General features: G+C 39.9%; 1 long non-coding RNA gene across 1 annotated transcript in view; it reads right to left on the bottom strand.

Moving 5' to 3' along the window:
• Nucleotides 1-1,163: 1,163 nt before the first annotated feature.
• LOC138821729 (uncharacterized) overlaps nucleotides 1,164-27,882 on the bottom strand; it is a 100,808-nt gene continuing 74,089 nt past the window's right edge. The window contains exon 5 of the long non-coding RNA XR_011370199.1: nucleotides 1,164-2,481. This is a non-coding gene — a long non-coding RNA (uncharacterized lncRNA). The remainder of the gene's footprint in view (nucleotides 2,482-27,882) is intronic.

Genomic DNA, 27,882 nt, shown 5'->3' with positions numbered 1-27,882 from the left:
ATGGAGTGTGAAGGTAGAGCCTTTATATATATTAGAGTAACATGCACCTACACTAGTCTGCACTCATGAAACACTGATATATTACAATTGTGTTCATATCAGAAATATACTTTAGCTTAAAGTAAAATGAGATGGACTGTATACTCTCAACCAAAGAGCAATGATCACCCACTGCAATTTTTCTCAGTGGGTAAACCCTCCCATGTATTTTACTGACTTAACTTCTATTTTGTGCTTTACAATTATTGGAGAGGTCACATTATGTCTACATACAATGCTGTAGCAGCCTTAGCTGACTTTCAGTTGTACCTCCATTCTTACGATCATGGTCAGCTCTGTAGCTGTAATCACATATTTAGTGGACATTTGATCTTGTCAAACCCTGATTTAAAATCCAGCTTTCACGTCTCATTGTCACAGTGTTAAAGATATCCCTCCTGTAGATTTATTTTATCTCCTTGTATTCCAGACACTGCCTTAGATGTTAGATTTTAAAGTAGAATTTTTGTACATTTTTATTGTAAAAATACTGTACAGAGGGGTCACAGTTAAATGACCAGGGCAATGAGTACATTTCCTATGGAGCATTGTTGCCTCGTCTTTTGTTTTTTCCCCTACGATCCCTTCCCTCCCACCTCCACAGCTACTCCCTCCCTCCCCCTCACCAGTTTTAAAGTTCATTTTCAATGGAGTGTCTTATACATCTCATTGTTACAAAAGGTCAACCTATATCCCTATTTAAGCAGTTACTTAATATCATCTTATATGGTCATATATCCATAGATTTTGACCTTTTCTGCTTCTCCTAGAAAGAAGTAGAAATTTGACTTTGCATTTGATCTGTTGAGGTATAGTGATGCCTGATGAACTGCATATATATATATATATATATATATATATATATATATATACATATACATATATATAAATAATGTTAATAATGTGATATTTTGACATATATTTGTTTAATTTTACAATTGAGGAAGTAAATACATATCACTTACAAAACTTTTCATGCTGGAAGTGGCACAGTAGCTCATGTGGTAGAGCGCTCGCCTTGAGCAGAAGAGCTGAGGGACAGCGCCCAGGCCCAGAGTTCAAGCCCCACAACCGACAAAAAAAAAAAAAAGAAAAAAAGACTTTTCATGCACTTTCGTATTGTTTTATTTTACAATTGAGGAAGCAAATGTACATCATTTACAAAATTGCTTTCATGTACTTTGTTATTGCTTTGTTGTGAACTTCCTAAATGCCAGGCATGGCAGCACATATTCAAACTCCCATCACTTCTGTGGCTGAGACAAGGCTGGAAAGTTCCAGGCCATCTGGGACTACAGAGAAAAAAGAGAAAAAGAACCTTCCAAAGGTTTTATTACATACTTTTTACACTTAGCCATTATGACCACCATAATGGAACTCCACTTCTTCACTAAGGACTCACAGGATGACTGCTGATGATTGGTATCTTGCCAGGTGCTCATATATGTTTGTGTATCTTCTTTGATAAAGTGTGTTTCCACCGTTTGTATTGAGGAGCTCAGAATATCAGTTCTGTCCACAACTCTGGAACAGCAGAGATGAAGGGATACCTGGCCAATGAACTGAGAAATTACAGAGAGGGAAAGGAAAGAGGGACACCAGGGGACCCAAAGGCTCACCACCAGTTTTTGGTGGTCCTGCTTAACAAACTTTTTATCCAACTTAATATAGGGGTGTGGCTAAAGTTATTTGCACAAACTAGGTCATCAATCTATCTTGTGGTTACAACCACTAACATGAGGTATACTTTGTATAAATAGTGACAATTAACTCTCTTACTGTTAGGGAGCAGAAGGGAGGAATACATATTTTAGCCATAAAATATCTTGTCTCATCTCCAAGATCTTACTATTTTAGTGTCCTAACAGCTGTATCTTAAACACACTTAAGGTAGTAACTTATAGCACTATCTTGCCTTGATGATTTGACTTTTCCAGGGTACATATCTCAGCCTTCTGAGTCTTGTTTAAGATGGCTTTCTAATCTTTTATCTCTTTCCAGATCTCACTGCTCAGCTCTAGAATCCCTCACAAGTAATCTTACAGTTGTATATTTTTGGAAAGGATTTTTTTTTCTAGGATAGGCTTCACTTTTTAAACTCTTAAGATTCCCTTTCTCTCCCTGTTCCTGTATCTTCCCCTTTGTGTGTAGGTTGTGACTGTGTGTGTGGGGTGTAGTAATGAGATTTGACTCCAGCCTTGAACTCTTGGTGTTTACACTCATGCCTGATGCTATACCATGTGAGCCAATGTTCCACTAGGCCTTTGACTGATCAATGGAACATCAATGTCTCATGGATTTGGCTACCCCAGCAACCTGTGAGCCATGGTCCTCCAATCTCAGCCTCCTGGGCATTTAGGAATAGGGATGAGCCACTGGTATCCAGATCTATTGCCAAGTGGTTTTTGGTTTTGTATTGTTGTTGTTGTGTTCATCCAAAATCTGTAAGGAAAACAAATCATTTATCATCAGGACTATTCACATAAAATATGCAGTGTTGAAAGATTAATTATGTTTGTCATCCTGTATGATTTTTATCAGTTTACAGATACAGTATGTAATTTGAATTTTTGAATTCTATTGTTGGAAACAGTTGAGTCACATATATAATTTGATTGTTCTTGATTTGGTTTTATAATGTGTTGTTTCAGAACAGAGTGTATTAAGGCTTAATTTTGCACTACTGAAACAAGACTTTTATGATTATTCAATGTCTTGTAAATTATAAGTTAATCATTTCTTGGCATCATGTGAGTGCCCGGTAGTTTCCTGTAGTCTTTCCAAGTGTTTTAGGACACAATGCCAGACACTTTTCTGAAAACATTTGAATTTACTGTTCTGACAAATATGTAAGATTGTACTTTATAAATCTCCTGGGATTTTCACTGTACTTCTCTGTACTCTCCAGTGATAAATTCATGTGACAGTTATGTTGATTTTCTCCCATGTTACATTCATCATTGCATCTTGGGAACTACTAGAATGCACTCCTGTTCTTCAGTCCATTCACGCCTTGGCCTGTATCCCTCTCACAGCAGAGAGCCATAGATTGGGAATATTGGGAATATTTCCTTTGCTGTCTTTATTTTCTAGCAATATATTAATTGAATTCACTCTCTAAAGTCTAATAATGCCTTGAAAATACTGTATTTCCATGGTTTTTTTCTTGTTATTTGGCTTCAGGGAAGAATTTAGGTCAAGCAGATTGCAAACAAGTCTCAATAAATGTTATTCATTAGATAATGTTAACTTGATGGTCTGACTGCCTGCTTCCTTTTCATTGTTTATTTTTCAATGTAGCCGTTTATTGTAGAAAATATTTCTGTGCCTATTTAATATTAATTCCTACTGTATGCAGTAATTAATTTTATTTCAACATCAACTCACAGTACCCTGTGAGTTTCTTCAGGGTATTTTTTTAGGGTACTTCACATTCTTGGATATCTTTTAACCATCAATGCGTCCAATGATAAAGGCATATTGCTTAAATCACCATTTTGATCACAAAAGGAAACCATACTGCAATCTCACTATATGGCAAGCAATTTTCTGGTTTTAAATTATTTTAGATTAAAATTGCTGTTGCAAGAATGAACATTCTGTGTATAATTTTATTATATTTTCCTAATTATTTAGTGTTAGTATATGTTCCAATATAGAAGTATAAAGTTAAAGAATTACTATTACTTTGTTTAGATTAAAATTTCTAAAATGTTCAGAGGAAAATTTCTATTTATTCACAATTTTAAGTCAATAGAGTGTCCATTATGACTAATGGAGAGAGTTTAAATTTTTGTGTTCCTTAAAGGAGTTGCTGGGTAATCAAATCCAGTGATTCATGTGTCAGTCTACTGTGTGCCTATGAGCCTGACGTGGCCTGTTGTTTTATTCTCACTCAATTAGAATAAAGAAAAATTTCAGTAGGAAGAAATTACTTGGTTAGTTTATCCAATATCTCTCATACATACAGAAATAGAATTAATTCTACACTGGCTGAAAATGGTATTCTTGCATTATTTTTATTAGTAGTTGCTGTTTTTTTATAGCCTCTCCCTTCCCCCTTGAACTCCTGCCTCTATCCTATCCCCTCTCACAAGCTCAACTTGACCCACTTCCATTCAGCCCCTCTTTTGAAACCCTGTCCTGCTACACCTGAAATCCCACCCTCAATTAACCTACACCGTAGTAGCCCTGCTATAAACTTTCAAAGCTCTGTTTGCAACCAGCCTCCTTCCTCAAATCCCTGGTCTGCTACTTGGAAATCCCTCTTCCACTCCATCTACTCTTTTCTCTGCCCCAAAGAAACATATCTCCTCCCTCAATACCCAACTTGTTCTACCCAGAACTTCACTTCCATCCGGCTCCTCCCTTGAATCCCCACCCTTATTCTCTGGATGCCCTGCCCCTACCTAACCTAGTCCCTCCAAACCCACCCTTCCCTTTAAGCCTACCCTCAACCAGCCTTCTCCCTCAAGCTCCTTAGAGGCTCCAGGGAACATTTCTCCCCTTTGCCCTTCCCCCACCCCATAACTAGCCTACTCCTACAGCCCAGACAACCCTTTCAAAGCCCTTCCCTGAACTACACTCCTCCCATGAAGCCCTGTCCTGCTACATCAAAATCCATCAGCCACCCTATATTTGCCCTTGAAGCCCTGCTTTGTTTCACTAGAAGCTACTGGCACAGCCCACCTCATCCTTGGAAAGCCCGAGTACTTCACCAGATACCTCCCTACCTTTCCATCTATTCTCTGTAAGTCCTGCCATTCTCCCCCAATAATCCAACCCTCAGCTGAGCTCCTCATCCAACCCCTAGTTGGGGTTCTCTCTGGAATCCACACTCCACTCCACAGGATACCCTGCATATAATTATCCTAAACCCTTGTAGCCTTACCACCTTCTGAAAGCCCCACCTCCAACTAGCCTCATGGCTCCAAGCCCTGCCCTTCTCCACCAGAAAATCCCACCATCCTTGCTCATTCTGGAAGGCCACATTGTTCCACTGGAAACCATTCCACCAGTTGGCCTCCTTCTGGAAGGCTTACCAGGCTTGACTGGAAGCACCTGTCCATCCCTATCCCCTTCTTTGAAGGTTTGTCTTGCCCTACTGGAAACCCTGCCCACAATAGGCTTACTCCTTAGATATCCTGCCTCCTAACACTGAAGTCCCCACTCAATCTTACTCCATCTCTCCAAGTCTTGGCTGGCCTCACCGAAAACCCCACCCTAACTAGTCCTTTGGATCCTCAACGCCCTGTCCTGACAAGGCTCATTCGTCCATTGCTGCCCCCTCCTGCTCTGCCAGAAATCCTTCCATCTTACCACATGCCAGAAAGTATGGGGTTTTCCACCAGAAATGCTGTCCTTTACTAGCCCACTTCTTCATAACACTGCTTCCCTCTCAGAGCCACACCCCTCAATAAGCTTCTCCCCGTCAGCCCAGCCTTCCTCCACCAGAAAGCCTGCATTCCATCAGCCTCTTCCCTCAAATTTCCCACCCTGCTCTACGGGAAATCCCATTTTACATATCCCATGCAGGCCCACAGCGCTCCACCAGTAACCCCTCCTCTAAGTAAACTCTGTGAGAGCTTGAGGGTCCGGGAAGTCCTGCCCCATGCTGATTCCATCTTCATGCACGCCAGGCCACTTGGGGGAGAGGGGTCAAAGGGTGGCTTGGGGGACAGGCCACCAGATGTAGCAACAGGGGTTTCTGGGCAGGGGATGGAAAGAAGGAGATGCCACAAGAGACACATGAGAAGAGACATGGCTCCTGGACCAGAGCTGTGCCCAGCTCTCCTCAGGCTTGAGGAGAATCTGGGATGGCCCGAGGAAGCTGGATCAAGGAGATATCTGGGAAATCCCAGGCTGTCAGAGAAGGCTGGAGGAAGTCCGGTCAGGCAGGGAGACCTGGGGAAGCCCTAGACAGCTGAGAGGACTGCACAGAGTTGAGAGGCCTGTGAGGAGCAGGGAGGCCTGCAGAGAGCTGAGAGGCCTGTGAAATGCGGAGAGGACTACAGAGAGCCCAGAGGTTTGTGAAGAGGTGGAGAGGCCTGTGGAGAGGTAGAGAGGCTTGCAAAGTGGCCAATGGAGAGTGGAGAGGCAAGGCTTGCAAGGAGGAGGAAAAAGGAAAACAACTTGCCCCCTGGAGGTTGCAGTTGCTCCTAATTCTAGTAACCTAGGGCAGGGTTGCAGACACATTAGTAAAACACCTTTGACATCTTTAACTGTGCTTATGTGTATTTTCTCGCTCACAGGTCATTACATCTCCTCGCTTGCAGCCCCATTCTTCTCTTAGCTGGGCCTGAAAACAATATCTTCCCTGGTAATCCTGCCGTTTTCCTCTGAACATGGCTATCTCTGAACTTCCTTCCTAAAGCCTTGTCCTGTTCCACTGGAAACCCCGCCCTACAAATCCAATACTTCTTACCTCCTCCCAAATGTCTCAAAGCCCTACCCAGACTGGCCTCCACTCTCAAAACCCTGCCCTGCTCTACCACAGAGGCTGTGGCAAAGCAAGCTCCTTCCTGGAAAACTCAAGAGGGGTTGACTGGAAATCCCACACCACCTCAACCACGAAGGTCTTACCTAGTAACTGTTTTATTTCAAATGTGATTTTAAGTTGGTATACAATTCATATTACTCAACACGATAAAACAGTTTTACAAAAAGGAAACATCCAACTGTGATAGCTATTAGATGCCTTAGTCTAGTTTGGGGTTATGGTACCAGACAGATACATATTGTGTGAAGGAATTATCTTATATTGTAAAGCTTTCTTTGCAGGTATTATTAATGTTTCATAAGTGATCATTTTATTTCTAGAAAATTTATGCACATTTGTGCCCATTAACTTTAAGAATATTAGTTATTTTGGTTGAGGAAAGAGTATTAGAGTGCAAAATCTGACTTTCACCTCATCTGTTTAATGAATAATTTCAGAGTTCCATTCCATACTATGTACTGGAGTTTTAATAACAGAAGTTCTCTAAATACCAGAATGAACTTTCAGATTCTTCCTTCCACTAAGGTTCCCTTTGGGAAAAAATGAATTGGGATTATACAGCTAAAATGTTAGAAATAAAAAAGTATTATTATATAATTATATAGTTATATAATTATAACAGGTGAAGAACCACCCAATGTGTCTTTCATTTTCTAACAAAAGGAACTTAAGGATATTTAACTATAGACCTTCTGAAGGCTAAAATACAAAAATATAAGATATGCCCTGTGTATTTCTGAAAACAAAACCAAAACAAGGAAAGACAATAATGAAGCAGAAGGGAATTAGGAACGTTGTGTGTGTGTTATATAACTGGAGACTGTAAGAAATACAATGAATCAGGTAAAAATACCTTTGGTCAGAATGTCTGTTTCATTGTAAATCTTACTTTTGTTAACCTCTGACTGAATATTTGTTTCAGCAGTGATATGCCCAGGAGCTGTGTGGTTAGGCAGTTTCATCATTGCAAGATCATCAGAATGCTGGTCTCCCACACACTTTACCATACCTCCTAGATATGCAATCCTGTTGGTCCAACACTTTAAGCCAGTCCTGTGTTTTATCAAAGTATGTATGTTATTGGTTTATTTAGGCTTTATTTTTGTTTATTTAGATGTCCTCTGGTCCAGGAGGAGGCATCAATAACAGTTTGTTAGTGGTGAACACATGTATGTATCCTTGGCTGAAATCTGCTCTTGTTTTATCTAGGCTGCTCCTAGAAATAAATAATGACAATTATATCTAACATGGTATAGTGTCACTATTAACGTCTATCACATGTTGACTATATGTTTTTTATATTTCTTTTTACCACTCTCTCTCTCTTTCTCCCTTCTTCCTTCTTTCTTCCCTCCTTCCTTATCTCCTTTACTTCCTTCCTTCTTTTTTCTTTCTTTCTTTCTTCCTTCCTTCTTTCCTTCCTTATCTCCTTCACTTCTTTCCTTCTTTTTTCTTTCTTTTCTTTCTTTCTTTCTTTCTTTCTTTCTTTCTTTCTTTCTTTCTTTCTTTCTTTCTTTCTTTCTTTCTTTCTTCCTTTCTCTTTTAATTTTAATTTAGATACGTTGTTTGTTAGACAGATATTCTACAAATAAGGACACATCAACAATCTTTTTTATTTACTGACTTTGCTCATACATTATCAGTTTTGTTGATGGCAAAACAGAGACTAGGCTAAGCTCATTCTTACCTTGGTCTGCCAATTAGCTGGGATCACAGAATGCATTTCAACCTGCCTGGCTTTAGGGAGATATGGAAATCTTATTACCTCCCTTCCCAGACTGATTCTGAATTGTGATCCTCTCAAATTCTACTTCTTCAGTTAACTATGTGACCTTCAATAGCCTGCCCTCTCTATAGGTGATCCAAATGAATGGTTAAAGGCAATAATAGTCTCTTTGTGCCAGTCTTGGGGGTTGAACTCTGGGTCTAGTCAATGTCTCTAGGATCTTTTGGCTTGACACTTGATCCACAGTGACACTTCAGGTGTTTTTCTGTGATTAATTTTGGAGATAAGAGTCACACAGTCTTTCCTGCCCTTGCAGGCTTTGAACAATGATCCTGGGGTCTCTGCACCCTAAGTAACTCGGATTACAGGGGCAAACCACAGTTGCATGCCTGCAATTTGAGTTTAATCACTGGCATAAATATTAAATGTAGGGTAAGATTGAAAATATAATTACAATAGTCAAATATTTTAGAAAGTAATTTTGTTTCTCATTAGTAGCTCATCTTTACCAGAACTAAGGGATTATTTTTCTGTTTGTCATCTTGTATGTCATTTGGAAAATTAAACTTCATGTCTTCAAAGTGGGATAAAGGATTATGAATGGCCTTATGTACCAGCTCACATCTATGATCACTATCAGAAATCAGAGATCAAGAGTATCACACTTTGGACATAATCTGGACAAAAGTTTACAAGTCCCAATCTGCACAAATAAGTGAAGCATGGTGACTCATGCCATTAATCTCAGCAACACAAGAGACATAGGTAGGAGTATCATGGTCCATGCATTGTCCACACAATAAAGAGATTTTAAGATAACCTAAAAGCACAAAAGGCAAGAGGTACCAAAAGATTAGAGTTATAAACAATAAATACATGTAAAATTAAATGCATATTTAAAATCATTAATTTTAATTGGAAATTTGATTTCATACCTATTTCTCCACCATTTTTGTTATTTATGGGCCTGAATTCTAGGCCTAGGTGCTGTCCCTCAGCCCTTCAGCTCAAAGCACCTGCTCTACCACTCGAGCCACAGCGCCATTTTCTTTTTTTTTTCTGCTAATGTGCTGCTAAGGAATCGAACCCAGGGCTTCATGAATGCAAGGCAAGTACTCCACCACTGAACCACCTTCCCAGACCCTATTTCTACACCTTTTATGTCTTCATTAGTTTGCCTTTCTGCTCTTGATTTCACTTCCACATATGATTACTCGATTCCTGGTGTTTATTTTATTGGACTATAAGTTAGTTTTCCTAATAAATTATATAATTTAATTTCTAATATGAATCTATCATATTTCACTCCTTACAATTATGTGCACCAAGTTTACCCAATTGTCTATTGTATATTTATAGATTAATTCTGTCTTCCTCAGGTGAGAGAAAACACACATTCTTACTTTCTTTTGGCTTAACTTAATCTAGTTTTCACCAGGTCTTACCATTTCTTAAAATGATGCAATATCATCCTTTCTAATAGATAAGTAAAATTCCATTTTGTATATATTCCACCTTATCCTGGTTTATTTTTCAACTGAGTGAAAATGTCTAAATGTCATTTCTTGTATTTGGTGTGATCCATCTCTCAATGTAGCATTTAAATTTGCATAACTTTTGTCTTTTTGTGTTTCCATGTGTTTAATGTTTTGCTTTTTATTCTTTATGCCATTTCTGGCATTTGCGTTAAGGGACTTGCACTCTCCTTTGACATTTTGCACTCAAAGCTGGCATTCTACTACTTGAGCCAAAGTTCCGTTTCTGGATTATTGCTGGTTAATTGGAGATGAGAGTCTTATGAACTTTCTGTCCAGCCTTGCTTCACACATCAGTTCTCAGATATGCATTCAGAATATCTAGGATTATACACAAATGTCAGCCTAACCAGGGAGATTCTCTGTGTTTTACGTTATTCCTGTTATCTTACTGATATTAAGTAAATGGCAGCAACTTGTTATTATTTCCTTAATATTGTGCATGCAAACTATTCTATAACAAAAACTGCCTTTATTCATTCCTTGGCCTGATGCCTTACATTTTTATATATGTCATTATATAAACCATTAGTTCAATATGATACATAAATCTGCTTTTTTTTCTGTCAGTTGTGGGGCTCTCTCATGGACTTTCCTGCTTGGACTGGCTTTGAATTGCGGTCCTCAAATCACAGCCTCCAACGATTATAGGTGTAAGCCACCAGTGCCTGGCTTAGAAGGACTTCTTTTTTTTTTTTTTTTACTCTCATTTTGCTTTCTTTTTTTTTTTAATTTAATTTTATTTTATTTGAGAACATACTGTACAGAGGGGTTACAATTACATGGGCAGGATAATGCATACATTTCTTACCAAGCATTGCAGCCTCCTCCTTTGTTTACCCTTCACCTCCCTTCCCAGCCACCCCCCTCCCCCCCACACAATCATACCCCCCTCCCTCCCCCACACCGACATTGTAAAGCTGGTTTTGACATGACATTTTGTACTTCTCATTGTTGCAACAGGTCCACCTGAATCCTTAAACGACTTGTTTGTCCCCATCTCCTCCACATGTTATACTGACATCAAATAAAGTGAAAGCGGGGGTTACACTGTGGGGGAGGGACATACAAAGCAACAAAGAAATAATCTTATAAATGCGTTAGAAACACATGCATGAAAGAAACGAAAACATTAAAATACATATTTAAGGGTTCATTTTCCTAACATCACATTATCTGACCTTTTCCGCTTGACTCATACCCTATACTAGATATTGCAAATAAGGGAAACCATGGGACCTATGTTTCTTTGGGCCTGGCTTACTTCACTTAATATAATTTTTTCCAAACCTTTCCATTTCCTAACAAATGGGGAAATGTCATTCCTTCTGATGGAGGCATAGAATTCCATTGTGTATATATACCACATTTTCTTGATCCATTCATCTACTGAGGGGCATCTGGGTTGGTTCCATATCTTAGCTATGGTAAATAATGCTGCAATAAACATAGTTGTGCTGGTAGCATTTTTCGCAGCCCCCAAGAAGGTGGATAACATGGCAGGAACTCCCAAATACCTCTCAGTCCTATCTCTTAAGGTTAACGGACTGAACTCTCCAATTAAGTGACATAGACTGCCTAGTTGGATTAAAAAACAAGACCCTTCTATCTGCTGCCTGCAGGAGTCACATCTTGCCCGTAAAAACAAACACATTTTCAATGTTAAAGGCTGGAACAAATCTACCAAGCAAACGGCCCTCATAAACAGGCGGGAGTTGCAATCCTAATATCAGATAAAATAGACTTCAAATTAAAATTCGTGAGAAGAGATAAAGAAGGTCAAAATAGCTTTCAAAGGACATGACCCTGTGCTCATTTCCAATCTGTATTGTATAAGCTTTTTTGTCACAAGTCACAGTTTAATCTCCAGCTTTATGACTTGCTTACAAACAAATTATGAGAAAATTTTAAACAAATGCATAAGTAAAGTTGGCCAGGCGCTAGTGGCTCACTCCTGTAATCCTAGCTACTGAGGAGGTGGAGATCTGAGGACCGTGGTTCAAAGCCAGCCCAGGCAGGAAAGGCCATGAGACATTTATCTCCAATAAACCACCAGAAAATTGGAAGTGGCACGGTGGCTCAAGTGGTAGAGCACTAGCCTTTAGATGAAGAGTGGAGGGACAGTGCCCAGGCCCAGAGTTCCAGCCCCATGACAGACAAAAAAGAAAGAGGAGGAGGGCTGGGAAGGTAGCTCAGTGGTAGAGTGGTATCCTTGCATGTATGAGGCCCTGGTTTCAATTTCTCTGCACCACATAAGCAGAAAAAGCCAGAAGTGGCACTGTGCCTCAAGTGGTAGGGTGCTAGCCTTGAGTTGAAGAGCTGAGGGACAGCACCCAGGCCCAGAGTTCAGGCCCCATGAGCGCCAAAAAAAAAAAAGTAGATAGTTGTCTCACCCCCAAGTTTACTCATTACTTACCTTCAATGATAATAAGCTTATCTTGTTTCATTTATAATATACCTCACCTACTCTTCTCCCTCCTTCCCAGTATTATTTTAGAGAAAGTATATGACCATTTTATTCATTAATACTTCAAAATATAGATGTAAAACAATATTACCAAGTGTTGTTTCTCCAGTTTTTTTTATTGCTCAGTTTTTAGATACTGTCATGTTACTCAGACTAAGTAGTGGAGTAGAAGGGTGCTTTAAGTATTTACAAGTACTCTGTTAGCAAATGGAATATTGTCCCAATTCTTTGCATTCACCAGGTAGCTGATTGACTAATTTTTACTTCATCCTACACAAAAAAGTAGAGGGCATATGGCTTCTTGAATAACACTAGTGACTATCAATAGAACAACCCTGTGTCATTTGTTTTTATCATCCCTTCAGAAAGCTATGGTGAAGGTTTTTGTTTTCCTTCTTATTCTAATGAATTGAACTTCACTAATATTTTACCTGACTAAGCCATTCTTTGTCCAGCATCCTTATGTTCATGTGACCCACGCCCCTGTCTCCCTTACTGTCTCTGTCATGTTGGGTCTTCTTTTTTTTTTTTTGTCTTTGGTTGGTCGTGGGTCCTGAACTCTGGGCCTGCGCACTGTCCCTCAGCTCTTCAGCTCAAGGCTAGCGCTCTACCACTTGAGCCACACCCATTTCTGGCTTTTTCTGTGTATTGGTGATGAGGAATTGAACCCATGGCCTCATGCATACAAGGGAAGCACTCTACTACCACTTAGCCACCTTCCCAGCCTTCCTGTTGGGTCTTCTTGAACCCTCCGTCAAATGCCTTGCACAGCATTAACTATTTGGTACATTTATTTTAAAACAGTAAGTTTCTTCAAAATTAACTCCATAACCCTGTCTGGAGGCCTGAATCCTATGTTTGTAAGCATAGTCTGTAAATCTACATTATAAAGGGAAATCTTTAACATTGTTTAAGCAACAGAAATCTCACAAAAAAATTCTCTATCCCTGCCTTTGTCTCTTCATCTGATAGTGCATATCTTTTAGAAGTCAGCTTCTTCAACTATTGGGTCAAACCTTCCAGAAGGAAAACTTGCAGATATTACTTTTGGGCATAATCTAAACTAATCTGCCAGTTTTGTTTAAGTAGTAGGTTCTTCCCTCTCCTGATACTGGACAAGGGTTTAGTTCACTGCCACAAAGTGGTCTGCTGAATCTGCTCTTCTCATACTTGGGACAAGTATGTGATGTTATTTCATGGTACCATATGTCTGTGGAGTGTCATGAAGTAAATTTTCTAAATGTCCTTTTCCTGGCTTTCTAGAAGAATATCACTGAGAAAGATCATAAGCAGTCCCTGCAGCTCACATTCCATTCACTGTTCACATATTTTAGGTAAGTTTGATTCTCCTCGATTATTGAATAATTCTAACCTCTGTAGTTATTTTTCTTTAATTAGTCCTTCCTTCTGTGCTTTTGGAGTAGTGCTTCTTCTACCCAGAATTTAGAGAGTTTCTCGAGTTCCTACTAGGCATGAGAATGACTAAAATAGTGATAGACTGATACTCTTCTCAAGACCTTAATCCAAGGCCCTTATAAGACAAGGTAGTATTGAACCCAGTGAAAACTTCTTCAGACCTTCAGTCTCTAATTAAATATCAAAGACAAAAACTAAAACCAAAAAAGTTTGGGGTCCTCAGTCTTCAATTACAACAACTGAAAATGCAGAGTAGTAATGTGTAGAAAGAAACATTCCAGGAAGAGAGTATATGGAGACTTACAGTCCCATCAGAAAAGCAGATGGGACTGTAGAGTTCCTTAATGGAGGCACAGACTCTTGAAAGAGGGAGGGAACTGAGCATCTGCTTACAAGTTGGACTATCTGGTCTGGATGACAGATTTAGGGCTATTTGTATAAAATGCTTTCAGAATCAGTTAATGAAGATGATGATAGGTCCTGGAGGTGTTGCATGAAGAACATTTGAAGATACAGGGATTGTTAGCCTGGATTGTTGAGTTACCAGTCATGATATCAGATATATTGAACACTGATATCAAGGTAATTTATGTGCCTGTGCTTTTGGAAGGATATATGGACAGACAGTGGCATAGTCCTAGTTGTAACTACGATTTGTCTTCCTGACCCAGACCCCTCTATTTCATAGAACTGATGCTGACACCTCTCTGTGTTCTTTATTTGAACCTGACCAGGAAAAGCCTCTTCCTACAAACAGGTGTGAGTTTGTGTCCTTTCAGTGATAAAGATCCAGGTGGCCTTATACTTATACCTGAGAAAAGTGACCTTGCTGGCATGAACATTGGTGAAGTCCTAGCTGTCATGAATACCCTCCTTTGTGTGGCTGCTCGAGAGGTACATCCTGTTTTCTTCTCCATTCTTTACCTCATGCTTCTTTAAGAGTATTTGATAAGACATTTATTGTAGGGGTTTTTTGGAGGGTGGGTGGGATTGATGGTACTGAGTTTGAAATCACTGCCTCATTCCTGCTAAGCAAGTGCTCTACCACCTGAGCTGTGCCTCCTAGCCCTTTTTACTCCTGTCATTTTGAGGATAGTGTCTCAGTTTTTGCATGGTCTGGCCTGAGATCCTCCTGGTGCTGGTCTCCAAAGTAACTATAGTGGCAAGAGGTACACCCCAAGCTATCCTTTAAGGTAAGATGTAGTGAACTTTTTTCTGAGTGTTCCTTGAACTACAGCTGCGATTATAGCATGATCTACCATACCTGGCTACAGTCTTAACTTTTTTAGTATTGTTTTTGCCATCACATCAGTTTTCTCTCATATGTCTAGACTATTCTGCCCATCTCTGTGTCCTCCTTAAAATTCTCACTACAAGATCATTGATATGTGCTGTCTTTCCAGTTCACCATATCATTCTGATCTCCATTTTTATTTCTGCCATTTTCTATAATTTCTCTTTCTCTTGTAGCACATCTAAATCCTGCATATTCTTCAATCTCTAAAAACTTCTTCAAGCTCTTACCATTCTCAGTCAAAGCCACTGGGTGAAAACTTCAGGGTTCTCACAAGTTGATAGAAACAGGAGCTCAACATGCTGGAACAAAACTGAAACCTGGCTCTTCAACTGGGCCATTCAACTCTGAAATCTCACTGACTGTCCAAGAGAGTTTCCCATAATCCCTTACCACTGGGACATCAAGTACTTGACCTTTCTTCCCTTTCTCTCATCTGTGATACAGAGGACATTGCATATACAATTAAACTTTCTAGGCCAGAGATTATTGCAGTCACTGAATTATCTTCTTGTAAAAGCAAGCATTTATGGTTATAGGGAGGGAGATAGAGTTACATTAGGAGAAAAAAAAGTAAAAATGGTCTAAATTACACCAAGTCTGAGCTTTTTGCTCATGTCTGTTAGCTCAACAATGCCTACCCAATGCCTGTTGTGTTTGAGGCCCCACGTTAGATACAGAGGATACAATGATAGAGGAACCCAAACAAATGTGTGATTACATAGTTTTGTACATAATTCAGGCTGTCAAAGGATGAGCACAGGTCTAGGGAGAGGGAATGCAACTAGGGAAAAGCATTTTGGAAAAGAATTGCTGAGCTCAGGGAAGGACTTTGAATAGGCTTAAACAAGCAAAGAGGAAGTTAGAGACATTTCAAATGGAGGGAGGTACACCTACAATGGGCCTGTGATAAATGGGAAGGAACAGGTTACTAAAAAGGGGATGATAATGGGTAGATTCTGAACACGAGGTATTCATGGTTTTATTGGCCTTAAGGTGGTAAGACCTAGTTGCACTCTCAAGATAGAAATTGTGGCTAAATTGAGCTGCAGAGTTGAGGGATAGCGCCCAGGCCGAGAGTTCAAGCCCCACAACCAGACCCAAAAAAAAGAAAGAAAGAAATTGTGGCTAAAGATTTGTAACCAGTAACGAACAGGAAGTCATGATTGGGGACTGCCTCACATCAGTCATGGGCATCTTGAGCAAATCTACAAGGAAGGTAACCAGGACAGTAGGAAGGAGTATCAGGAAGAAATTCTGGCAGAGAAAGGGAAAGAACTTAAAGAGGGCCAGAGTTTGCAGAGCCTGAGTTTCAGTGGAGGGGCTTTGCTCTCCAAGTGGTAACTGGGGAGTGATCCAATAGAGACAGTAGAATGGGACTGAAGGAAAAGCAAAGCCACAGCATGAAGGGACTATTTCAAAATGTGGTTCACATACAAAAGAATAGATATGGAGGGACAATAAGTGAAAACAACTCTCTGTAGTATCATTCTTCAGTGTGTGTTCACAGGTTCCTTGTTTTCCTTTCTAGTTATCCCTGTACAATGTGTTGGTTATTGCTTGTTTTTTTTTTTCACCTTGATAGCATACAATCTTCTGTGAAATATTTGATTTGTTTAACAATGTTTTGGAGTTTCATTCATGTGTTGTCACTTGTATTCACTGGTGTACCACAATAGTCTCTTTATGGCATACCATAATTATCTGCTTAACTTGGAGAGGCATATGGGTTGATTCTAGTTTAGAGGAATTAATTAATTACAGACAGTGCTAATATTAGCATATTTCATAGTTTTTTGTTTTGTTTTGTTTTGTTGGTTGTGGGGCTTGAACTCTGGGCTTGGGTGCTGTCCCTCAGCTCTTCAACTCAAGGCTAGCACTCTAACATGTGAGCCACAGTGCCACTTCTGGTTTTCTGGTGGTTTATTGGAGATAAGAGTCTCACAGCCTTTCCTGCCTGGGCTGGCTTTGAACCACAATTCTCAGATCTCAGCCTCCTGAGTAGGTAGGGTTATAGGTGTAAGCCACCAGCATTTGGCACTTCATAGTTCTTCTTCTTCTTCTTTTTCTTTTTTGTTGGTCGTGGGGCTTGAACTCTGGGCTTGGGCACTTTCCCTGTGATCTTCAGCTCAAGGGGAGCACTACCACTGGAGCCACAGTGCCACTGCCGCGGACCGGGTTCTGTCGGGACGACGGAGGATACCTAGGGGAGGAACCTGGAATAGGATGGGGAGATGGCAAACAGACATCTCACACACATTAGGAGTGGATGCTGAGTGCTGAGTGCGATTTAATGCAGAGGATAACAAACTTTTATAGCAAAAAGTCTCCAAAAGAAAGGGCAAAAGGTTACATAATCTTGCTGCAGGGCTTCATTCTTGGGCAGTCACCAGCTGGTTGCCTGAAAGGGCAAAAGGTTACACAACCTTGCTGCAGGGCTTCATCCTTGGGTGGTCACCAACTGGTCGCCTGATAGGCACTTGTTTCCGGCTTTACCTCTATTTTTAAGAAATACAATGGGTTTCGATGATTGTCACCAATTAACCACTACTTTTTTCTATAGAGGCCTTAACTGTCCCATTAAGATCTTTCCTGTTTCTTCTTTAATAGTAAACACCAAGGAGACTTAGATTTGGCAAGTCTCTTAGTAAATGAGGAAGTTCTTTCTCCTAAGTAGTTATCTCAGCAATTGCCATACATTCTTTCTGTTCTAGCTGAGCCTACAGCTTCTTGTAAATTTCTTACAATTCCTTCTGCTGAAGTGACTTTGTGAAACCCCCAATACTTTTATATTTGCTTATGGCTCGTCTACTAGCTTCCATAAGAGGGGTTTCAGGGTAGCACTTAACTCTGGTGAGTTAGTCATATTTTTAAGACACTCATCAGATATTGGAGTCGTCAAACACTCTTAAGAGCTTTGAATAAGGGAACGTTGACAATGAGTAAGTACAATGAGCAGTAGAAACAGTAAAAGATTAATAGGCACTCGTATGAGGAAAAGATAGGCAGAAACACATATTTTCCAGGGGTTTTGCCAGCCTTTTCCCAGGAGTAGGCCTCTTAGAAGCCCTATTCTCCGAGGTAGACTTCGGTGAAGTCACAAAACTTGGAGATAGGTTTCTGTAAAGCCCCATTCTCTGAGGTAGACTTCGGTGAAGTCCCAAAACTCAGAGATAGGTCTCGAGGCCCCTATCATGGTCTGATAGATGATTTCCCATGCTAAGCAGACTCTACTGGGGTAGGCGTGGCATGCCACTTCTGGTTTTCTGGTGATTTATTGGAGATAAGAGTCTAACGACTTTTCTGCCCAGGCTGGCTTTGAATTGCGATCTTCAGATCTCAGCCTCCTCAGTATCTAGGATTATAGGCCTGAGCCACTGATGCCCGGCTACTTATAATTCTTCTTCTTCTTCTTCTTTATTTTTTTTGTATGTCGTTCATAGGGCCTGAACTCTGGGTCTGGGTGCTGTCCCTCAGCTCTTCAGCTGTAGACTAGCACTCTACCACTTGAGTCTCAGCACTACTTCCAGATTTTTCTGCTTATGTGGTGCTGAGGAATCGAACTGAGGGCCTCAAGCATGCAAGGCAAACACTCTACCACTGATCCACCTTCCCAGTTCCAACTTCATAATTCTTATGTGACAGACCCTATGGAGGTTAGATGCCCCTTCAGAGAAAGTCCAAAGAACAAAGATGACAAAGAGTTACAAAAAGATCATGAATTATTTTCAAGTAGGTTTTTAAAATAAAATAAAAAAGTGAGAAAATCCCATCTTCCCTTCCAACATATAGGCACAATTTTTTTTTCAGGTACACAAAAAATCAGACACAAATTGAATGGGCATTTCTAAAGTTTGGGCTCATTAGTATACAGGTTCATCTTCAACAGACATCTTTAAGCATTTTCAATGGTAGGAAGATTACAAGCTACTTGGCTACTTCTTTCATTTAGAAATTATAAATTCTGTAGTCATTTAGTCAATTCTCCTAACTTAAAATATTATGTTTTCTAAAAACATCCTCCTTATAGAGAGATTCCACACAGTGGTCCAATTTCAATCCTTTGTAAATTACGCTTTTAAAAATTAAAGGTTGGGCTGGGAATGTGGCTTTGTGCTAGAGTGCTTGCCTAGCATCCAGGAAGCCTGCCATTTGATTCCTCATTACCACATATATAGAAAAATCCAGAAATGGTGGTGTGGCTCAAGTGGTAGAGTGCTAGCCATGAGCAAAAGAAGCTGTGGGACAGTGCCCAGGTCCTGAGTTCAAGCCCCAGGACTGGCAAAAGTAAAAAATTTTTTAAAAATTAAAGGTTTCACCAGGTGCTAGATTACAGCTAATCAGATAGCTGAGATCCAAGCCAGTCTGGGCAGGAAAGAATATAATAATTTTTTTTTTTGGATCCGGTCATGGGGCCTGAACTCTGGGCCTGGGTGCTGTCCCTCAGCTCTTCAACTGAAGACTAGCGCTCTACCACTTGAGCCACAGTGCCACTCCCGGCTTTTTCCTTTTTGCTTATGTGGTACTGAGGAATTGAACCCAGGGACTCATGCATGCAAGGCAAGCGCTCTACCACTGAGCCACCTTCACAGCCCAGAATATAATAATTTTTTTATCTCCAATTAACCACATCTTTTCCCCCCACTCCCCAGAAACGCCAGAATTGGAGATGTGGTTCAAGTAATAGAGCAGTAGTAGCCTCAAGCAAAAAAGCTGAGGGACAGCACTCAGGTCTTTAGCTCATGCTCCAGAACTGCCACCAAAAGAACAAATAAATGCTTCTGTTCTTTTTAGTGATATATATTTACCATTTAAAAACAATATGTAGCTCCTAGTTCTTCAAGTACCTTGACACTGGTCTTTAGCCTGAAATTAGACATGCTTTTCCAAAAATGAAGAGCTAACATTTAGTGAGATCACTGCCCCCAGTCACACAATATCAGTGATATCACAAGCAATGCTGTTTTTGTTGTTGTTATTGTTGTTTAAACCTAATAAAGAGGTCACATGACTATAGCATAACAATTTTTGATGTTTGAATTTATATTTTCATTTTCAAATGAATTGCTCGAAAATGTGATTTTCCTATTGTCCTTCAATGATGGATTATCTTTATTTTTTCCATATTTTATTATCAATTTATGGTACATGGTAGATTTATTTTGACATGTCCATATATTCATACAATGTGGGGGCTGGGAAGGTGGCTCAGTGGTAGAGTGCTTGCGTTGCATGCATGAGGCCCTGGATTTGATTCCTCAGCACCACATAAGCAGAAAAAGCCAGATGTGGCGTTGTGGCACAAGAAGTAGAGAGCTAGCCTTGAGCTGAAGAGCTGAGGAACAGCGCCCAGGCCCAGAGTGCAGGCCCTATGACTGACAAAAACAAAACAAAATAAAACTCATGCAATGTACCTTGATCAAACTCACACCTTCTTTTCAACTCTCCCTCAACTCTGCTAGCGAGAGATTTGATTGAAGACTCAGGAGAAGGGCCCAGAGACAGAAGATTCATTACAAGAAAGAGATGAACAATAGGGTGGGCGTCTTGGGGTGCAGAAGATGTCTTGTGGAGCAAAAAGAATATTTATAGGTTCCACAAAACTGCAGAGCAATAGGGAAGTTTTCCTAACACCATTTTTCTTGGTTCAATTCTGGATTGAAAGCTCTTTCATAACTTTGCCCCATACACATAGTATTTTTTTGTTTTTGCTTTGCCAGTGACCGCTGCTTCTATAGAGATATTTCCTGCCCAAGTTCGGGGAACACCTTATTTGGACATTTCCTGTTTGTCTGTTTCTTTGTAGTGTGAGCTGATGATGCTCAGTGAGGCACCAGGGGAAGTTGGCTCTGTGCTCTTTTTTCTGTTCTGATCTGTGCAAAGTAGCCTGTTCTCCTGGTGCTATCTGCAACTGAAGAGCAAAGATCTGGAGCCAAAGATCTTACTGTGGACCTTATAGAAAAATGTGAGTATCAATACACAATCCATGAAAACAGATAATTATAACTCATGCATCAAGGATGTATATGGCTTATTTCAGTTCAGATCTATAGTTATTTCTGCTTTTGTTTTTTTTATTTGGAAGGTTTTGTTTTGTTGAGACCATATCTCACTATGTAGCTGATGAATGTCCTGAACTTGTGACTCTCTTGCCTCAGCCTCTCAAGTGCTGAAATTACAAGCCTGTGTCACCACCTTGTTCAGCTTATTTTTGTCTTTTTTTGTGCCATTTCTGGGTCTTGAACCTAGGGCCTGATTGCTGAGCTTTATTACCTAAGGCTAGTGCTCTACTTGAGCCACAGCACCCCTTCCAGGTCTTTTGCTGGTTAATTGGAGATGAGAGTCAAGTTGGCATAGAACCCCAGTCCTCATATCTCAGTCTCCTGAGTATCTAGGATTACATGCATTAGTCACCAGTGCCTAGCCTTCTTTTCTTTTTTCTTTTTTTGCGGGGGGAAGGAGGTGCCAGTACTTGAACTTAGGGCCTAGGCACTTTCCCTTAGCTTTTTTGCTCAAGATGAGGACTCTGACACTTGACACAGTTCCACTTCTGGCTTTTTGCTTGTTAGCTAGAGATAGAGTCTCATGGACTTTCCTGCCTGGGCTGCCTTCAAACTTTGATCCTCAGATCTTAGCCTGCTGAGTAGCTAGGATTACAGTTATGAGCCATTAGCACTAGTGTTTTTATTTAGAATTTGGTCATTCTACTGCCTAGTCATTCTCTTTGCAATCATACAGCACTCTTAAATGATATTATTCCATGTCACGGGAGTCTTCCATCTCTGTTAATCATCACCCAGAAAAGAAAGTATTGAGCCTTTAAAATCTATGACTTTTATAAGTCACTGAAAATATTGATACTTGTTTCCTGTAAATCGACCGAAAATTGTATGAAATCCAACAGATGGTGAGAAATTGACTGTTCACTTCTGCCAAATTTGGTCTCAGCAATTATGACAAAATGCTTAGAGTTCTGGATCAGGCCACTTAGGCCTTGGCTTTAGATCAGAACCCTTGATTCATGGACACATTGTAAACTAAAGGAAAGGGAAGGGTAAGAGCTGACTCATTTGGTCATTTTTTCTTATTTTTCCCTTTTCCTTCCCCCCTCCCTTTTCTTTTCCCCTTTTCCTTTTCCCTTCCCCTCTCCCTTTCTCTTTCACTCCTTCACAGTACTGGTATTTGAATTCAGGGCTTTGTGTTTGCTAAGCATGTATAAGTCAGCCACACCCCTTTTTTTACTTAACTTATTTTTCAAATAGAGTATTACACTTATGTCTGTGCCAGCTTGGACGGCAATTTTCCTATTTGTACTTCCCAAATATCTGGAACTACAAATATATAATCATATGTTCAGATTTTTATTGGTTGAAATGTGGTTGCTCAAGATGAGTTCTCTGAAACTTCTTGTCTAGGCTGACCTTAAACTGGAGTCCTCCCAAGTAGCTAGGACTACAGGCAGCACCACTTCTTTTTAGATAAGTTTTCACTGTGTAGCCCATACTGGCCTTGAACTTGCTGTCTACCCAGACTGCGCTTGAATTCTCAGTTCTTCCTCAGCCTTCTGTGTGCTGGGATCAGATATAACTTAGAGTGATATCTCCACTTCATTGAAAAGCAACACAAAAAATCACCTTAAACTTAACTATCACTCATACCAACTACTGAAGTTTTCACTGCTTTTCCCTTTCAGAGGTAATTAGATTGACATTGTTCATTAGGATGATGCTTAATGTTCTTGTGATCTGCTGTTCCCTTCTCCCTGTTTTGGTAGTCAGCTTCTATAGCCCTCCCTAGCTTTGCCCTTGGTAATAATGTAGTAAATGATGTTTTTACCATATAAAATATTAACTACTTTATGTTTTGATAGATATGTAACAGTTTCTGGTAAGCATGAGAGTGATTTTGGAATCCCTTTTGTCACAGTATAGTGGAAAAAACATAGTAGAAAAACTGTGTAAGGCTGGGAAGGTGGCTCAGTGGTAGAGCACTTGCTTGCATGCATGAGGCCATGGGTTCGATTACTCAGCACCACATAAGCAAAAAGAAAAAAATAGCCAGAAGTGGCGCTGTGTCTCAAGTGGTAGAGTGCTAGCCTTGAGCTGAAGAGCTGAGGGACAGAGCCCAGGCCCAGAGTTCAGGCCCCACGACCAGACTCCCCCCCCCCCCCAAAAAAAAAAGAAAAACTGTGTAATTCAGTGTTTTCCATGGCAGCTCATGAACTGGTAAGGAGAAGTGGCTATTTTCAATAACCAGGAGGGGGCTGGTGGAAATACCAGCATGTGCAGTGAATACTGAGTACTTCCTTCATCTTCCTTTAGGTCATCTTTCTCCTAGACTTCTGTTCTTTGGACATTTCACAATGTACTCTCTTGAGAGAGTTCAGTACCTTAACAGAGCTGTTGAAGAAGCTCTACAATGACCCTGAAGGAGGACTGAGCAAGGTAACTTCAGTTGGCCCTGAACCTATTTTGCTTCCTCTCTTCAGAGAGATATGACTCTACCATATAAAACCTACTGGACTACAGATATATACAAATAAGTTGCCTCTAGAAGCTTTATTGGTATTTTTGCCAACAGGGATAGTAAATATCATCTTGATTTGTCATTAGCACAAGAAAGGAGGCCAAAAAGCTGTATATCCAATCATTTTATCCAATCATTTATCCAATCATTTTAGGTTATATTAAGTTACATAAAATCTATGTAAATAAAGACTGTAACTTTTGTCTAGCCAGGTGCTTGTAGCTCATACCTGTAATACTAACTACTCAGGAGTTGAGATCTGAGGATCTCAATTTGAAGCCAGTGCAGGCAGGAAAGCCTGTGAGATTCTTATTTCCAAATAACCAGTTGGGGGGGAGGGGGGCTAATGAGGAGGGGTAGGCTTGAGCTGTGGCTCAAGTGGTGGAGTGCTAGTCTTGAATGAAAAAGCTCAGGGAGAGCACCAAGACCCTGAGTTCAAGCCCCATGACAGGCACACACACACAAAAAATGAAGTCTAAAAGAGAAAATGTACATGGAAAGACAAATAAGAAGGTTTAGTATTTAAAAGAATTATCTCCCATACTTAATTTTTATTATATAAGATTTGTTCACAGTCTTTTTGAGTTTCATAACTGCCTGATGGTAATAGAAAGGGCATGTACATTTAGCAGATCTTTTTTATTTTCTCATTTTGTTTTTTGGTGTAAGACTGGAACTCAAACTTAGTACCTGTTGCTTTGGCTCATTGGGTAGTGCACTACCAACCAACTAATCCATGCCTCCAACCCTGATGTTTTTGTTGGTTGTGGGGCTTAAACTGAGCCTGGGCACTGTTCCTGAGCTTTTCAGCTCAAAGCCAGTGCTCTACCACTTGAGCCACAGCATCCAATCTTAATCGTTTTTTTTTTTTTTTTTTTTTGCCAGTATTGGGGCTTGAATTCTGAGCCAGGGCACTATCCCTTAGCCCCTTTTTCTCAAGACTAGCATTCTACCACTTGACCTATTTCTGGCTTTTAATTACAGATAAGACTTTCCTGACAAAGCTGACTTCAAACTGCAATCCTCAGATCTCATCCTCCTGGGTAACTAGGATTAGAATCATGAGCTAAAAAGAAAACTTTATTTTTTAGAGGAAAAAAAGAGTGGTCTTAGACATGCCAAGGTCCTAAGTAAAAATGTGAGCTCTTTAAACTTTTAATTCAGTGTTTTTCTCCAGTGGAATTCATACTAATACTTATTTTTAAAAATAGTTGTGTCACTGCTAAAAGATAAAAGCATGAGTCCCTAAAGTATAATCCTAATGCACTTCTGCTAAGTGATAGATGTCTATTGATCTCTGCGTAGACAGGAAAATCAGATTAGCCTGTATAAAATTTCATCAGGGCTGTCAAAGCCTGTGATCTACAGCACTGATAGTTTATTTTGACAGTTGGTTGTGTAGTAATATCTGGAATTTTCTCTTACTCATTTGTCTGCCTAGCTGGATGTTGAGACCTGGCAGCAGGAACAGCCTGTGGTATTACATATATGGTCCAAGAAATCTGCCTATAACTATGAAAATAACTGCCATGAAGTATCTGTCTTTGTTAGCCCAAGGGCAACCTATTTTGAAGTGGAATTTGATGAGAGGTGTGAAACCAAAAAGCGCTAAGACTCACATGTTTTTTCTTCCAAGCAATAGTGGATCAAAAACAAGAGAAAGAATATAATAGAGATTATGCCTTCACAGGTATGATTATCTAGAATTTACAGACTCTAGAGGTGGGAAGACACACTGACACAAAGTTGGTACTTATAAGTGGCCTAAGGTAAGTCATATTCCCCAAACAAGGTAAATAAGTACTTCTGTAGCAATTCTTGTCCTTTTTCCAACTTTAGAGCAATAATGGTATGGTGTGTAGAAAGAGAAGGACTAGCTAGGCTCTGGTGGCTCATGGTCATATTGTTCAAAATCCTAGCTACTCAGCAGGTTGATATTTGAGGAATAAGATTTAAAGCTAGCCTAGGTAGACAAATCTAAGAGAGCCCTATCTCAACCAGCAAAAAGCCAGAGTGGAGACATGGCTTGAATGGTAGAATGACAGCCATGAGCAAAATAGCTGAAAAATACTCAAAGCTCTAAGTACAAACCTTAATACTGGCACATTTCTAGAATGTAACCACACCCATATTTCTAAGGGTTGCTTTGATACTCTACTTGTAGAAAGGAACAGTTGCAGTAGAGATTATGCAGCCTACAAAAGCTAAAAATTTAACTATCTGGCTCTTCATAAGAAATTTGCTAATACCAGTGTTGTCCAGAATAAATTAAAGAGCTGTTAATCTCTGAGTTCAGAAGGGCCAGTGGATCCAAGAGAAAGACTTAAACCATGGTGAAAGCTAGGAGCCCGGCTGACAGATCTGTTTAATATCTGGGCTGCAGCCTGCTTCAGACTGTTTACTTCTCTCTCCTATCAAGGGTCTTGGTTGAGAACAAAGAACTGAGCCAGTGATCACTGGTTGAGCAGATAGTCACTTGAGTTTTAGAAAGCTGAGCAGCAGTTTTCTACTAATTCTGCTTTCTAAATGTAGTTGTGAGTTTTGTGTTTTGGTATCATCTGTGTACATTTCTCCCTTAATCATTTTGAACTTATAGAAATGGAGACCGCTTTTAAGATTTTTTTGAGTCAAAAAGAATATACTTAACTGCTGAGTTGTTGCCTCCTTCCATCTTGTTGACCACATGACTTTTTTTTCTCTCTAGAACGTGACGTTTAAGGATGGTGCTCTTTCATTCTGACAGCAGTAATAATGAATGGGGCTACAAATTCACTGTCACTGCCTATGGCCTGCCTGATGTTGCCGTGTCTTGTGGGTTAGACTTGCAACTCCTTGTTTCTCGACTAATGGTCCGCCTTGACTCCCAGTGCATGGCACTCAACTCTGTGCATCGTAAGTTCACAGTCTTGTCCCTTCCTTTTTCATTACAACTGTGTTGAAGAGCAAGGTAGGAACTCTTTCTCATAGGTGGTCTCCATATCACGAAAGAGCAAGGTATTAATAATGTTTCTTTTTAGTTTTCTTTAAACCAAATCAAAACAGTTTACCCACTGGGCACCATTGGGAAGTTTCTTGACTCAGGCTTTGGCCCTATCACAAAGTACGCTGTGGATGCCCTCTGTGGAGGACAATTGGGGAATTGCTGTTTATAGCAGCAGCATAGTCATTTTTAGAGATTTAAGTATACTCCAAGTAGATGGTAGAAATATAGTCATTTAATTGTTGTTTAAGTGAAATTTATGTGAACATAAATAGGTATGTGAATATATGTATTATCGTAAAATACATTAATCAACTTCGTATCATTTGTTCCAAGGGATAGATTCATAGAATAAATCTTTTGGAGTATTTTATATCTATATAATTTTTTAAACATTTTTCTGATTGTAAAATCAAATATCATTCATCCTAAATGGTCATTTTCTGTTAGGATTTTAAAAAGAGTTAGCTAAGGAAGAACAGCAGCATGTACGTGGTATTCAGGTAAGGAGTAGGTTTATTCATCATTCCAGCTGACACCAGACCATCTTGGTCCTCAACGTGGTGGGGAAAGGCCTGGGAAAGAGAGCTTGAAGAGCTGAGAAAGAGAGAGAAAAGAGCTAGAAAAGAGCTAGAATAGAGACCATCTGGGAAAGGTGGGAAAGAGAGAGCGAGGAAAGAGAAGAGACCTGGGAAAGAGAAGAGAAGGAAAGAGATGAGAAAGAGCTATAAAAGAGCAGAGAAAGGTCATCTGGGCCTGAGCTAGACCTTATCTAAGTTATGGGCGGAGAAATTTGTGGCCACATCAAATTCAGATGTCACCTCAGCAGATGCAGATGTGACCTCTTCCATTTGTGCCAGTTGCCTAGATAACGCAAGTACTGGGTACAAAATTTGCTGCGAGGAGGGTGGAGTCTGCTTGCCATCTAGGAGCAGACCTTACACTTTCCAAAGCCTGTGTGTCTAATTTCCCTTAGTTTCTTTTTTAAAAAATTTTATTGTGAAAATACTGTACAGAGGAGTTAAAATTACATTGGCAAGGCAATTAGTACATTTCTTATCAAGCATTGCTGCTACCTCCTTTGTTTCCCCTTCCCATCCTTCTACCTTCCCTACCCTGCCAAAGTTGGAAAGTTCGTTTTTCAACATAAGGATTTGTCCAACTCATTGTTGTAATAGGTCCACCTATATCAGTATTTAAACGGTTTGTTTTTGCCCTTCCACTCCACAAATTATAACAACATCAAATACAATGAAAGCAGGGATTATACCGTGGGGGACAGACATACAAAGCAACAAAGAAATCATCTTATAAATATGTTAAATACAATTGCAAGAAAGAAAAAAAAACATTTGACTACTTATCTTGGGGTTCATTTCATCTAGCATCAACTTATCTGA

This window comes from Dipodomys merriami, unplaced genomic scaffold, assembly GCF_024711535.1.
Source record: "Dipodomys merriami isolate MVZ:Mamm:240054 unplaced genomic scaffold, mDipMer1.0.p SCAF_931, whole genome shotgun sequence".
Classification (NCBI taxonomy): domain Eukaryota; kingdom Metazoa; phylum Chordata; class Mammalia; order Rodentia; family Heteromyidae; genus Dipodomys; species Dipodomys merriami.
The sequence above is the reverse complement of the archived record's forward strand: the minus strand, read 5'-3'. Positions and strand labels throughout refer to the sequence as shown.